The sequence below is a fragment of the Plecotus auritus genome (assembly GCF_963455305.1).
Source record: "Plecotus auritus genome assembly, chromosome: 8".
In the NCBI taxonomy this organism is placed as follows: Eukaryota; Metazoa; Chordata; class Mammalia; order Chiroptera; family Vespertilionidae; genus Plecotus; species Plecotus auritus.
In genome coordinates, this window is record NC_137782.1 from 94711873 (window position 1) to 94727446 (window position 15574).

Here is a 15574-nt window from a genome sequence, read left to right on the forward strand (position 1 = left end):
TCATGGTTTAATAGCATGCTGTTTAGTCTCCATGTGTTTGATTTCTTTGGGTTGTTTTTATTGTAGTTGATTTCCAGTTTTATGCCACTGTGGTCTGAGAAGATGCTTGATATGATTTCTATCTTCTTGAATTTGAAGAGACTTTGCCTATGTCCCAACATATGGTCTATCTTTGAAAATGACCCATGTGCACTTGAGAAGAATGTATATTCTGTGGCTTTGGGGTGAAATGTTCTGAAGATGTCAATTAATTCCATCTGGTCTAGTGAGTCATTTAGGATTGATGTTTCTTTGCTGATTTTTTGTTTAGAGGATTTGTCCAATGGTGATAGTGGTGTATTAAAGTCTCCTACTATGATTGTATTGCTGTCAATCTCTCCCTTGATATCCTCCAGGAGTTTTTTTATGTATTTGGGTGCTCCTGTATTGGGTGCATATATGTTTACCAGAGTTATTTCTTCTTGTTGGATTGCTCCCTTTAGTATTATGAAGTGGCCTTCCTTATCTCTTGTTATGTCCTTCAGTTTGAGATCTAATTTGTCAGATATAAGTATTGCTACCCCAGCTTTTTTTTCAGTTCCATTTGCCTGGAAAACCTTTTTCCATCCCTTCACCCTCAGTCTGTGTGCGTCTTTTTTTCTGAGGTGGGTTTCTTGTAGACAGCAGATATATGGGTCATGTTTTCTTATCCAATCCATTACCCTATGTCTTTTGATTGGGGCATTTAATCCGTTTACATTTAAAGTTATTATTGATAGGTACTTATTTGTCGCCATTCCTATTCTTTACACCTGTGTTCCTTCTTCGCTTCCTATTTCTTTTTTTTTTTTTTACAGCAGACCCTTTAGCATTTCTTGCATTGCTGGTTTTGTGGTAATAAATTCCCTTAGTTCTTTTTTGTCTGTGAAGCTCCTGATTTCACCTTCAATTTTGATTGACAGCCTTGCTGGGTACAGTATTCTTGGATTCAGACCCTTCCTTTGCATGACTTTGTATATTTCATTCCATTCCCTTCTGGCCTGATGAGTTTCTGTTGAGAAATCAGTTGCTAGTCTGATGGGGGTTCCTTTGTATGTAACTTTCTGTCTCTCTCTGGCCGCTTTTAAGATTCTTACTTTGTCATTGGTGTTTGCCAATTTAATTATAATGTGCCTTGGCGTCGGTCTTTTGGGGTTCATTTTGCTTGGGACTCTGTGAGCTTCTTGGATTTGTGTGGGTTTTTTCTTCTCTATATCAGGGAAATTTTCTGTCATTATTTCTTCAAATAGGTTTTCTATTCCTTGCTCAGCTTCCTTTCCTTCTGGAACCCCTATTATGCGGATGTTGTTTTGTTTTGTGTTGTCCCAAAGTTCCCTTAGGCTCTCCTCCTGCCTTTTAATTTTTTTTTCTAGAAGTTGCTCTACTTGGGTATTTTTTCCCATCTTGTCTTCTAGCTCACTGATGCGGTCCTCTGCTTCTTCTAGTCTACTCTTGATGCTTTCTATTGAGTTCTTTACAGCAGCGATGTCATTTTTCATTTCTTCTTGGTTCTTCTTCATTTCCTCTTGGTTCTTGCTCATATTGTCGAATTTGTCTTCCATTCTTTTCAGCCACCTTATGACCATTTCTCTGAATTCTTTTTCTGGAAGGTTGCTTGCTTCCATTTCGTTTACTTCCTTTTCTGGTGATGCCTGCTTTTCTTTCATATGCGGGCTGTGTCTTTGTCTCCCCATGGTCTCTCTTCTCTGGGTGTCTGGTTATGTAGTTCTCTCTCTTTCCTGCATCGATTTAAAGGCACAAAATACAGCACTACCAGGTACAACACACAAGGCACTGAACAGAAATGTATTCACGATATTAATAACCTCCAATAAAGGTGACCACCAGAGAAAGGCAAATTAGGGATAGTAGAGAAAGAAGAAGAGGAAAAAGAAAGAAGAAGAAAAAAAAAGGGGTGTCAAAATGAAATTGGGAAAAGGGAAAAAAAGAAGAAAAAAAAGTAAGAGAGACAAGAAAGAGACTAAGAGAGAAAGGGAAACAGACTATATATATTGGGGATAAAACTCCAATAGAACAATCACTTATCCCAGCAAATGCCAGCTACAAGTACCTGGGGATTAATACAAACTACAACACCAACTAATATTGAGTGAGGCAAGGGAAAACAGAAGTACTAAACAAACAAAAAAATAAACAAAAGAAGAATAAGCAAAACAATCTCACAAAAAAGCATAAAAATTCGATATAATCTACATTCAAGCGAACAGCAACAAAAGGGCAGAGAGAAAAACAATTTTTTGGATAGTTAAGACAGCAAAGAGAGAGGTGTGTATGGACTTGGAGCAGGGGATTGGAGATTAGATATATAAGTAGGGTGAAATTTTAAAAGGGGGTAAACAGAAAGAATAGGGAAAATCTAAAACAGGAAAGGGGTAAGATAAACAGGACACTGAAAAGGGAAAAGTGAGGAAGAGAGTGATGGCATAAAGGTAGATTTGAGATAGAGTAAAATGATGCTAAAGGAAAGATAAAAATAGAATGTAGAACATTAATCCCAAAACAAAATGAAGAGAAAATAAAATGACACTTAAAAAAAAAAAAAAAGATAAAATAGCAGTAGTAATAATACGGATTGAAAATAAAAATGTAATAATTAAAAAGGTAAAATCAAGTGAGGAAAAAAATTAGTTTCTTGAGTAAAAGATGCAAAAAATGAAAATAAAAAAATAAAAAATAAAAATAAATTGTGGAGTAGTGAAGGTCATTCACTTCCTCTGTTGTTCTGTTTGGCACGCCTGTTTCTCAGTCCGGACAGTATTGCAGTTCCCTGCGTTCCACTGCTCTTCAGTGATGTAAGCCAGTCCTGATTTTAAGCAGGCGGTGTGTCTTAATTCGTATTCCTTTATTTTTGATTACACAAGAGTCAATTTGTGATTCAGCCCCTGGGTGGCAGTGTTTCTGGATTGACTTCCGGGTTTATCTATGGCCTCTCTAGGGAGTGTTAGAGCCTTCTTTCCCTGTGGCACTCACTACCGGCTTGTGGGAGTGGGCTGCCTCAGAGCTGGCTCTCCGATGGTCACTCCCCGCTCCGATCCCCAGGTTCCAGAAAAACAACTTTCCCCTGCAGTCTCCCAGGGTGTCCCCAACTGGGTGAACCTATGAATTGGGCTTAGTAATCAGAAGCAAGACTTTCAAGAGGAAAAAGCCCAAGTGTGCGCACTCCGTGGCTGCGCGTAAGTCTAGCACACCCCTGAAATTCTTAGGGTGTCCCTGCACTTCAGATCAAAATGGGTTGCTTTTTAGAGAGCCCTTCTGTTAGCAGCTCTGAGGACCCCCTTCCACATTCACAGATCACGCCAGCCCCAGCAGCCACCGATTTTTCTAGGCACAGACTTCCCTGGTCCTCCAGCTCCCGCAAAACCCCCGTTCCTCTCTCGCGCTGGGACCAGAGACCTCACCTTATCCTAGGCGAAATCTGACCTTTCCGTGGTGGAGTGTAGAGCAACTCTGAACCCGTGTGTTTGCGCCAATTGGGGAGCGTTGTTCTGGGGCTCGCAGCTGTTCCGTGGGTGCCGCAGTTGTGGATTCTCAGGCTTCCGATAAGCTCCACTTTCCGGTTCCAGATGGCGGCGACTCCGCGTCCAAGCCTGCAGCTCCGGGAGGGGACCCAGCCGCAGTGGGAGCTGCCAGGTCAGGGGAACCCCGTCTAGCAGTCTCCCACCTTCTTCTGGAGTTCAGCTGTCCCCCAACTTGCCAACAAACACTCCTAGTGCGACCCTCAGCTGTTCTTTCTTTCTGCTCTGGGACAAGGCTCGGAACACGTCTGTCTATTCCGCCGCCATTTTTCTCCCCAACCAAGGTGGGAATCCACCATTTTTAATTTGGGAGCTGCCGACACCCATGGGTCAATCAACTGCATCCTCCACCTCAGAAGTCTATTCATTGATCTTTTAGAGAAATAATAATAATAATAATAATAATAATAATAATAAGTGACTAAGTCCCTGGATGAGGCCTAATATAAGGAGGGCCTAGAAATGGGCAGAATTTTTACCCACTTTCAGTTTTGTTTTTTTTAAATATGGGCCAAATTACATAAAAATAAATGTCCCTTCTTTGTCAAATGACATTCTGTTACCATAATGTGTGTTTTCTTGGACATTTTTAGTCATCTTATAATTCAACAAATGTAGAGATCTGTAATCACTGCCAGACACTAGGAGTACTGCTCTCATGGGTTTATACTGGATTAGGGGAGATATACATTTACCAAATAAATAATCAAAAGAACTACATATGATGACAAGGTGCCTGAGCTCATAAAAAAGTTGGGGACAATGGGGAATGGGATATATCTAGGGAGGGATTCCACTTTAGAGAGAATAGCCAGGAGGGTCCCTTGGAGGAGGTAACTTTTCTTATGGGAGTACAAGCATAAGAAGGAGCTAGACATCCAAGGACAAGTAGCACTATTTCTGATTAATATCAATTAATAAAACATTATAGTTAATGTTTTTGGAGCACTTTACTATGCGCCTAGGTCTGTCCCAGGCCCTTGATATGGGTTATCTCACTTAATCATTTTGAAACTCTATGAGAATGTACCCTTAACATCTCTACAAGATGTACCCAACTTTGCACTGCACTGCACAAAAATGAAAAAGGTAAATTACATCTAAAACACTGTGAATAATTCAGGCAAATTATTTTTTCAACAATGGTTACACTAAAAGGCCATTGCAATCACCATTTAATGTGAGTAATTGCTACCAGGTAATTGCTATTCTGTGGTTGGGTAATTTAGTGTCTCTATCATAATTTTCCTGTGTTCCAACATTCATATACTATAAATGAGTAAACTTTTCTGGTTTTACCTATTTCATTCTCTGTATCAATTAGGTATGTGTTCAGCTGCAAATAACAGAATCTTTACTTGGAGTGGCATAGAAAAACAGAGGCTTCTATCTCACTCACCGAGCATTCCACAGGTAGGTGGTTCCTGGTGTGATTTCAGCAGCTCATCAGTGGCAGCACCAATGCCTCCACAAGTCTTTTGGCTTCTCTCTCAAGGCTGTAAGATGGTATCATGTCATTAGCCCAAGGCAGAAAGATGAGGAAAAGGACAGCTCAGTCAACTCTTTCCTATATCAGGAATGTAAATGCTTTGTTGATACTCTTCCTTCTCTCCACCAGATAGCAAGATAAATTGGTATATGGATAGATACACAGCTAGCTAGAATGACAGAAAAATGCCTATTCTAGTAGGGTAATATCATGTAAGGAAAAATATCCTATAAGTAAATTACATCTAGAAAACTTTTACTTTACAAAATTTTCATTTGTAATGCTAACAGCAAGACACCCATGAAAAACACACATGGTGTCTAAATAAGACAAAGGAAAATTGTTTGGGCAAAAATAAAAAGGATCCCAAATCAATTATATAGAAAAGATTCCTTTATTAACTTTTGGTCGAGAATATGTTTGTATATTTTCAGAAAACAACTCCAAGACCATGTGGATTCCTGCAACAGAGAGGAATTGACAGTTCCAACCACGAAGACAAGAGGAGAAACAGTCCAGAGATGGAAGACACTGATGACGCCTTGCCACACTAGCAGTCAGCAGCTGTGTGTCGCAGCAGGTTGCCTAGGACCAAACCAGAGAGGGTCGGACCTGCATTGCCACCATGTGCCCACCATCCAGATATCATTGCTGACATGTACACATAAGGAACTGTTTGACATTGAAACGGGGACTCAGAACTGTTGGACATTGAAATTGGGACTCAAACATTTTTTGTTATTATACGTTTATTTCTAGTCTGCAGAGGCAAGATTTTTTAAAGGAAAGCAAAGGGGAAAAAATAGATACAGAGGCAAAGAAGCATTGAACAGACTGTCAAACTACAGCGGGAAGGCAGAGGAGGTTGGGTGGGGGGGCGCTGTAAGAGATCAACCGAAGGACTTGTACGCATGCATATAAGCATAACCAATGGATAAAAGACACTGGGGAAGGGGGGCAGGTAAAGGCATGTACTGGGGGGAAGAGGAGGCTGGGGGGAGGTCAATGGGGGGAAAAAAAAGGAGACATATGTACTACTATTTGTAATACTTCAAACAATTAATTAATTAAATAAATAATAAAAAAAGAAAAATAAAAAAAGAAAAATGCCTATTCAATAGCACTATCACACACACACACGTACACACACATGGGGATTTATCACTTAGATCTTAAAAGAATATCCAGAAAGATATGTGCACTGCCTATAGTTTATAAGGATTATGGAAGATAACAGGTAAAAAACTTTCAAATCATAAGAGGTAAATTTGTATAATTCTGTGTAAGTCAGTTTGAAAGCCTACATGAAATAGATAATTGTCCAGATAAATGCTGTTTATCAAAATTGAATCCAAATTTCCACAGAAAAAAATACAGAGCATAGTTGGAGAGCCGCGAGATAAAATGGCTCCAGGCATTTTGGAGTGGGAAGCTGGGAAGAAGCCTAAAGGAGGCTCTGGGTACAAGTGTCTGCTTCATCAGCATTTAGGTTATGAAATAAGCATATTCCATTTGAGAACATTCATTGAACTATAACACATCTATGTTTTGTGCAGTTTTCAGTATGTACATTACATTTTAAAGTTTTTTAATGAGGAAAAGGAAAAAGGCAACAAGCCCACATAGTTTTACAGGGGATTTTACCAAATCTTTTAAGATCAAATAATTATAATATTAGTTAAATTACTCCAGAGTAGAACCAAAGGAAAACTTTAAAATTATTTTTATGAAGTATAACAATGACTCTAAACCATGTCAAAGATTGCATCTCAGAGTAAAATGATAAACTAACCTCACTTATGAATATCAATATGAAAATCGTTAAATTCAAGAAAGCAGAATACAATATTAGATTTAAAAATTATATGTTATGCCTAGATGAGATATATCCTTTGAATTCAAGGTTGGTTCAATATTAGCAAAATTAAATTTTGCCAAAATTTAACACCCATTTATATTTTTAGAAATTCAGTAACAGTGTAATTAATGAAAGTGTCATTAATGACTAGGTAACATATACACTGAGTGGCCAGATTATTATGATTTCTGAATGCATAATAATCTGGCCACTCAGTGTGTGTGTGTGTGTGTGTGTGTGTGTGTGTGTGTGTGTGTATTAGAGGCCCAGGGCATGAATTCGTGCATGGGTGGGGTCCGGCCAGCCTGGCTAGAGTCATGGGGGAGGGGACATGGGCTGTTGGCCAGCCTGCCTGCTGGTCGAACTCCTGGTCAAGGGGACAATTTGCATATTAGCCTTTTATTATATAGGATATACACTGAGTGGCCAGATTATTATGCATTCAGAGATCATAATAATCTGGCCACTCAGTGTATGTATACTATATATAACATACATCTATCTATATATACATAATTTGTATAGCACAATGCATATACATATATAACATATGTACATAAAATATTTTTTCTCCAATAACCAAAATTTTACTTAACAATGAACCTCTAAAAACTTTCCCACTAAGGTCAGAAATAAGAAACAAAAAAGACAGGGGTGCCTCATATCCCCATACTACTTACTGTATCAAACATAGAAGCCAATTCAATTAGACAAAAGAGAGCAATCAGAGGTCAGTGAATTGGAAAGGAGGAAGTAGAACCATCCTTTACTGCAAATGATATCACTAAATACCATAACACCCCCAAAATAGTCACAGAAAAATACTGAAAAATGAGAATTTTTTTTTTTTTTTTTTTTAAATATATTTTATTGATATTTTACAGAGAGGAAGGGAGAGGGATAGAGAGCTAGAAACATCGATGAGAGAGAGACATCGATCAGCTGCCTCCTGCACACCTCCCACTGGGGATGTGCCCGCAACCAAGGTACATGCCCTTGACCGGAATCGAACCCGGGACCCCTCAGTCCGCAGGCCGACGCTCTATCCACTGAGCCAAACCGGTTTCGGCTGAAAAATGAGAATTTAGTAAAGTACAGGTTTATAAGATCAACATGCAAAAATCAATAGCCTTTCAATAATGTATAGAACATCCAGAAAGAAAATCAATAAATGGCTGACTTGAACAACACTACGACCAAGTAGATCTAACAAATAGACGGAACTTTCTACTCAGTAGAACACACATTCTTTTCACGTGCACATGAAACATCCTCAGGAGAAATCACACGTTAGGTCACAAAACAAGTCCTAACAAATTTAAGAGATCAAAATCATTCCAAGTATCTGTCCCATCAAATGATTCCCATGGAATGAAACTAGAAATAATAACTGTAAGAAAATGAGAACATTCATAAATATGTGGAAACTCAATAACACATTCTTGAATAACTATTTGATCAAAGAGGAAATTAAAAGGACATCTAAAACATATCTTGAGACAAACAAAAATTAAATATAGTATGCCAAAACTTACAGGATGCAACAAAAGCAATATTAAGAGGAAAGCTTATAGTGACAAAACCTACATTAAAAAAGAGGGAAGGTCTCAAATAAACAACCTAACATTACACATCAAAAACCTAGAAAAAGAACAAACCAAGCCTAAAGTTAGCAAAAGAAAAAAAAAAGATAAAGTAGAAATAAATCAAATAGAACATAGAAACACAATAGGAAATAGGTAGGAATTGATTTTTTGAAAAGATAAACAATATCAACAAACCTTAGCTATCCTAAGACAAAAAGAAATGCTCAAATTTCAAACATCAGAAATGAAAGAGGAAACATTACAACAGATGACTTGGGGATAAAAAGGATCATAAGAGATGATATGAATAGTTATATGCCAACAAATTGGATAACCTAGAAGAAATAGCTAAATTCCTATAAACATACAACCTACCAAAACTGAATCAAAAAGAAATAGAGCTCTGGCTGGGGGCTCAGTTCATTGGAGCATTGTCCCATACACCAAGAGGTTGCAGGTTTGATTCCCAATCAGGGCACATACCTGTGTTGTGGATTCTTTTCCCATTCGGAGCACATATGGAAGGGAGCCAACCGATGCTTCTCTCACACATTAGTGTTTCTCCCTCTGAAATCAATAAAATCATATTCTTGGTTGAGGATTTAAAAAAAAAGAAGAAATAGAAGGCCTGAACAGACCAATGATAAATAAGCAGATTGATTATTAACCAGAACCCCCAACAAAGAAAAGTCCAGGACCAGAAGACTGCATGGGTAAAATCCACGAAGCATATAAAGATAAATTAATGCCAATCCTACTTAAACTCTTCCAAAATAATAGAAGAGGCAACACTTCCAAGTTTATTGCATGAGGCCAGCATCACCCTGATTAAAAAAAAAAAAAAGTAAAGATACCACAAACAAGTAAACTATAGACCAATATTCCTGATGAACATAGATGCAAAATTCCTCAATAAAATACCAACAAAGCAAATGTTATAGCAATGAAAAGGATCTTACATCATGACCCAGTGGGATTTACCCCTGAGATGCAAGCATGGTCAACACATGCAAGTCAATCAATGTGATATGCCCCATTAACAAAATGAAGGATAAAAATCACATGATTAACTCACTTGAGGCAGAAAAACATTTGACAAAATTTAACATCCATTCATGATTTAAAAGAAAACTCTTGCCCGGCTGATATTGCTCAGTGATTGACCATTGACCTATGAACCAGGAGGTCATGGTTTGATTCCTGGGCTAGATCCCCAGTGTGGGGCATGCAGGAGGCAGCCAATCAATGATTCTCTCTCACCATTGATGTTTTTTATCTCTCTCCCTTCTTCTCTGAAGTAAAAAAACCACAACAACACTCTGAACAAAATAGGTATAGAAGGAACTTACTCAACACAAAAAAGGTCATATATGAAAAGGCAAAGCTAACATCATAATCAATGGGGTAAAATTAAAAGCTTTTCCTCTAAGGTCTGGTACAAGGCAAGGATACTCTCTCCTGCCACTTTTGTTTAAATCCTCATCCAAGGATATTTTTTCCCATTTATTTCTAGAGAGAGTGGAAAGCAAGAAAGAGAGAGAGATGGAAGGGAGGAAGGATGGGGGGTGGAGGGGAGAGAGAAACATTGACATGAGAGAGACATATCAATTGTCACCGCCCGCATGCACCCTGACTAGGGCTGGGGAACCTACAACAAATGTGCATGGCCCCGACCAGGAATCCAATCCACAACCCTTTGGTCCATGGGCTGACACTCTAACCACTGAGCAGAACTGGCCAGGGCACTCCTGCCCCTTTTGTTTAGCATAGTACTGCAAGTTGTAGCCAGAGCAATTGGGCAAGAAAAAGAAATATAAGGCATTCAATTGGAAAATAATAAGTAAAATTATCTCTGTTTGCAAATGACATTATCACATGTGTAAAAAGCTCTAAAGACTCAACAACAACAATAAAATTGTTAGAACTAATAAATGAATTAAATAAGGTTGCAGAATAAAAAAAATCAGTCACATTTCTATACACAAATAACAAACTTTCTAAAAAGGAATTTAAGAAAACTATCCCATTCACATAGCAACAAAAAGAATAAAATGTTCAGAAGTAAACTAAACCAAAGAGGAGAAACACTAGTACACTGAAAATTATAAAACATTGATGAAGGAAGCTAAAGATAACTCAGATAAATGGAAAGACATCCATGTTCATGGACTGGAATAACTTATATTGTTAAACTGTCAATTCTACCCAAAATGGTCTATAGATTCAATGCAACCTCTACCAAAATCCCAAAGGTGTTCTTTATAGAAAAAATCCTAAAATTAATGTGGAATGACAAAAGACTCCAAATAGCCAACACAATCTTGAATAAGAAGAACAAAACTAGAGGCATCACACTTTCTGATTTCAAAATGTATTACAAAGTAATAGTAATAAGAACAGTAGAGTATAGCAAAAATCAATAAACGGGATTGCATCCAATGAGAAAACTTCTGCATAGCAACAGAAACAATCAACAGAGAAAAAGGCAAACCATGGGGTGGGAGAGTATGTGTGCATATCATACATCTGATAAAGGGTTATTAACCAAAAAGTACAGGCAGACCTCAGAGATACTCGGTTTGGTTCCAGGACACTGCAATAAAGGGCTTATCACAATAAAGCAAGTCAAGCTGATTCTTTTGGTTCCCTGTGCATATGAAGGTTATGTTATACTAAGCCATGGTCTATTAAGTGGGCAATAGCATTATAGCTTTAAAAACCAATATACATACCTTGATTTTAAAATCAAGCATTTTATTTTTTATTTCTGCTCTTTTTAAAAAAACCTTTATTGTTTTAAGTATTACATAGGTCCTCCTTCCCCACCCCCATTAACCCCTTCCAGCCCGCTCCCATCCTCCCCCCGCCCTAATCAAGCATTTTATTGCTAAAAATGCTAACCATCACCCGAACCTTCAGCGAGTTGTAATCTTCTTTGTTGGTGGAGGTCTTGCCTTGATGTCGATGCCAGCTGACTGATGAGAGGGGTTGCAGAAGGTTGGGGTGCCTTTGGCAATTTTTAAAATAAGACAACAATGAATTTGCCACATCAATTGATTCTTCCTTTCACAAATGATTTCTCAAAGATCACTGATCACAGATCACTGTGCCAACTATAATAATAGTGAAAAGTTGGAACTATTGTGAGAATTACCAAAATTCGACAAAAATTGAGCAAAACACAACAAAACTATGCATGCCTGTGTAAGGAACATACACAACTCAATAGCCAAAATACCTAATAACCCAATTATAAAATGTGCAAGGACCTGGATAGATGTGCTCAAGAGAAGACACACAGACCCTGGCTGGGTGGCTCACTTGGTTGAAGCATCATCCCATACACCAAAAGGGTTGCAGTTTGATCCCCAATTAGGGTGCATACGAGAGGCAACTGATCAATGTTTCTCTCACAAATTGATGTCTCTCTCTCTCTCTCTCTCTCTCTCTCTCTCTCTCTCTCTCAAAATCAATGAACATATCCTCGGGTGAGGATTAAAAGAAAAAAGAAGACATACAAATGGTCAACAGGTATATGAAAAGATGCTCAACTTCACTAATCATCAGGGAAATGCAAATCAAAACCACAATGAGATATCACCTCACACCTGTTAGAATGGCTATTACAAATAAGGCAAGAGATCACTGTTGGTAAGTCTGTAGAGAGTAGGAAACCCTTGTACACTGTTGGTGGGACTGTAAGTTGCTATAGCCTCTTTAAAAAAGGGTATGGCAGTTCCTCAAAAAATTAAAAATTAAAGTGCCATGTGGTCCAGCAATCCCACTTCTGGTTATATATCCCAAGGAAATGTAATAAGGATCTTGAAGAGATTTCTGCACTCCCATGTTCATTGCAGCATTATTCACAATAGCTGAGATATGGAAACAACCTCAATCTGTCTATGAAGAAATGGATTTTTAAAATGCTGCATATACTTATAATGGAATATAACTGAGTCTTTTTAAAAAAAAAAGAAAATAGTGCTGTTTATGATAATATGGATGAAGATGATGACATTGTGCTAAATGAAATAAGCCAGATAGAGAAAGGCAATTATGCATGAACTTTCTTATATGTGGAATCTAAAATAGTCAATCTCATAGAAGCAGAGTTACAATGGTGGTTGCCAGGGGCTAGGGTGAGGAGGGAAAGACAGATATCATTCAAGAGGTCAAGTTTTAGTTATGCAAATTATAAGTCCTGTAGATCTAGTGTACAGCGATGTGACTATAGTTACTGTATTGTAGACTTGAATTTTGCTAAGAGAGGTATTTTTTTAAATTGTTGACACTATTACAAGTTCCCCCAATTTCTCCCCCTTTACTCCCTTCCTCCCAGCCCCTGACCAACCACAGGCCTTAACCACACTATTGTCTGTGTCCATTGGTTATGTATATATGCATATAAGTTCTTTGGTTGAAAGTAGATCTTAAAGTGTTGTTGCCAGAAAGAAAAAAAATATGGTAACTATGTGAGGTGATGTGTTAATCAGCCTGACTGTGGTGATGTCTTCACAATGTGTACATATATCAAAGCATCAAGTTGTACAACGTAAACATACACATTTTTATAATTGTCAGTGATACCTCAATCAAGATAGGGGAAATGAATAGCCTGTGAAAGGTAAACAATAAAGTGTTCAGATGAAAACATAGGAGACCCTGGGTGGGTGGGGCCCACATGCTGCATTTGGCTTATATGTCTTTTAAATCTTTTCTAATTTGTATGTTTCCCCCCTTCTATTTTTTAAAATCTCCTTACAATTTAGTTGTTGAAAGAACTAGGTTGTTTATTCCCTAGAACATTTTAGATTTTGTTGATTGCATCCTTCAAAATACAGCCTATTTGGGATTCTGATATGAACAACCAACAATTTAGAAAACTATAAAATCCTCAGGAAAATCTGAACAGTAAACTGGATATTTGATACTACTTTAAAAATATTAGTGTTAATATTTTATGTGTGATTAATATTAACATTTTTATGCATGTTTGAGAAATTTTAGTTATATTTTTAGGGACTTCTGATCTTTTAGGTGTATGCACTGAAACAAAATATTGTGATATTCCAAAATAATACTGTGGAGTGGTGGAGGGGGAGAGTGGGAGCACGTTGACTGGTAATTAACAAGCTTTTCAGTGTGGGCGTTGCCGGGAGTCTAAATAAAAACGGTGAAAGAAGAGAGAGATATGGTCAACATATGACAGAGAAATCAGACTATTGGGACAGAAAGTTTTAATGCAAAACTCAAGTTTTTTGCCTTTCCCAGAAATAGAATTACAGTCACTGGAACAGCCAGGATAGTTGTTATTCGTCTCCAGGAACAAGAGTCCAAGTGAAAATGCTGTATTTCACAAAGGAGAAGAGGCCTTTCCTTAATTTGTAACCTCAAATTGAAAATGCATCGGGTAACACAGGTTAATCCCAAATAACAGTACATGATAACAAAGTATGAAGCCTTCAACCCTAAAATGATAGCTCACTGTACAACCGGTTGAGAAATTACCCAAAATAGAATTCCATAACTGCTTCCATACACAACTATAAACACCTCATTATTATATGGAAATGGGAATGTTCTCATAATAGTTTCTTTAGTAAATGAAAGTAGCAGTAGTACCTTATCATTTGTCTTAATGTCCTTGCATTTATTAATTTAATTTTTTAAATTTTTTCCCTTCTATTTTTTTATTGAAGGAGACAGAGGAAAGGAGAGGGAGAGAGAGAGAAACAGGGGTGTGAGAGAGAAACATTGATCGGCTGCCTCCTACACACTTCCCACTGAGCATCAAGGCTGAAATCCAGGCAAGTGCCCTGACCAGGAACGGAACCAGTGACTTTCTGTGCATGGGATGAAACCCAACCAACTGAGCCACACTGGCCAGGACAAGGCCTTAATTTTTTAAAAAATATATTTTATTGATTTTTTACAGAGAGGAAGGGAGAGGGATAGAGAGCTAGAAACATTGATGAGAGAGAAACATCAATCAGCTGCTTCCTGCACACCTCCTACTGGAGATGTACCCGCAACCAAGGTACATGCCCTTGACCAGAATCAAACCTGGGACCTTTCAGTCTTCAGGCTGACGCTCTAGCCACTGAGCCAAACTGGTTAGGGCAAGGCCTTTACTTTTATAAGTAGTAACAGTAGTGGAGAAACCAGAGGAGTCCCTAGTGTGTACCTGGGACAATGTGAGCTCATGCACTCAAGGTTCCCCCTGGAGAAATCCCATTTCTGTGTTGAAAGGAAAAGCTCAGTCTTGTATTTCTTTCTGTACAAAAAAGAAAGGACTTGTTACAAACTGACTCAAATAAGTGTTGAATTTATAAGTCACTTACTTTTTTTTCCATTAGGAGTTTTAAATTTGGACATACAATTAACTCACATCTCCAATCAAGACAAGGGCTTCTGTAGGTATAATTCATAGCATCTTCTGAAACCCACACCTGCATTGTGAGAGTTTTAATTCAAATGAGTTTTGAGAGTCAGTGTCTTTCCATGCCCTCAAAATAAGCAATTGTGTCCATTTTTCTTTTGTATTTCTTTATTTTTATTTTCTAAGTTTTAGCTGAGTTTATTGGGGTGACATTGGTTAATAAAATATAGGCTTCAGGTATAAAATTCTAATAAATCATCTGCATACTGTATTGTGTGTTCACCACCCCAAGTCAAGTCTCCTTCCATCATCCTTTACCCACCTTTACCCTCTCCCACCTCCCCCTACTCTCCATCATGTGTTGTGTCTCTGAGATGCTTGTCTCCTTCTTAATCCCCTCATCTTTTCACCCAGCCCCACAATTTCCTTCTTCTCTGACAGCTGTCAGTCTGTTCTGTGTTTATGAGTCTGTTTCCATTTTGATTGTTAGTGTATTTTGTTCATTAGATTCCACATATAAGTGAAATCATATGGTGTTTGTCTTTCTCTGACTGGCTTATTTCACGTATATACAGAATACTCTCCAGGTCGCTCCATGGTGTTGCAAAGGGTAAGCTTTCCTTCTTTTTTTATGGCCGAGTAGTATTCCATTGTGTAAATGTTCAGCTTTGTCATCCACTCATCTACTGATGCACCCTTGGGCTGCTT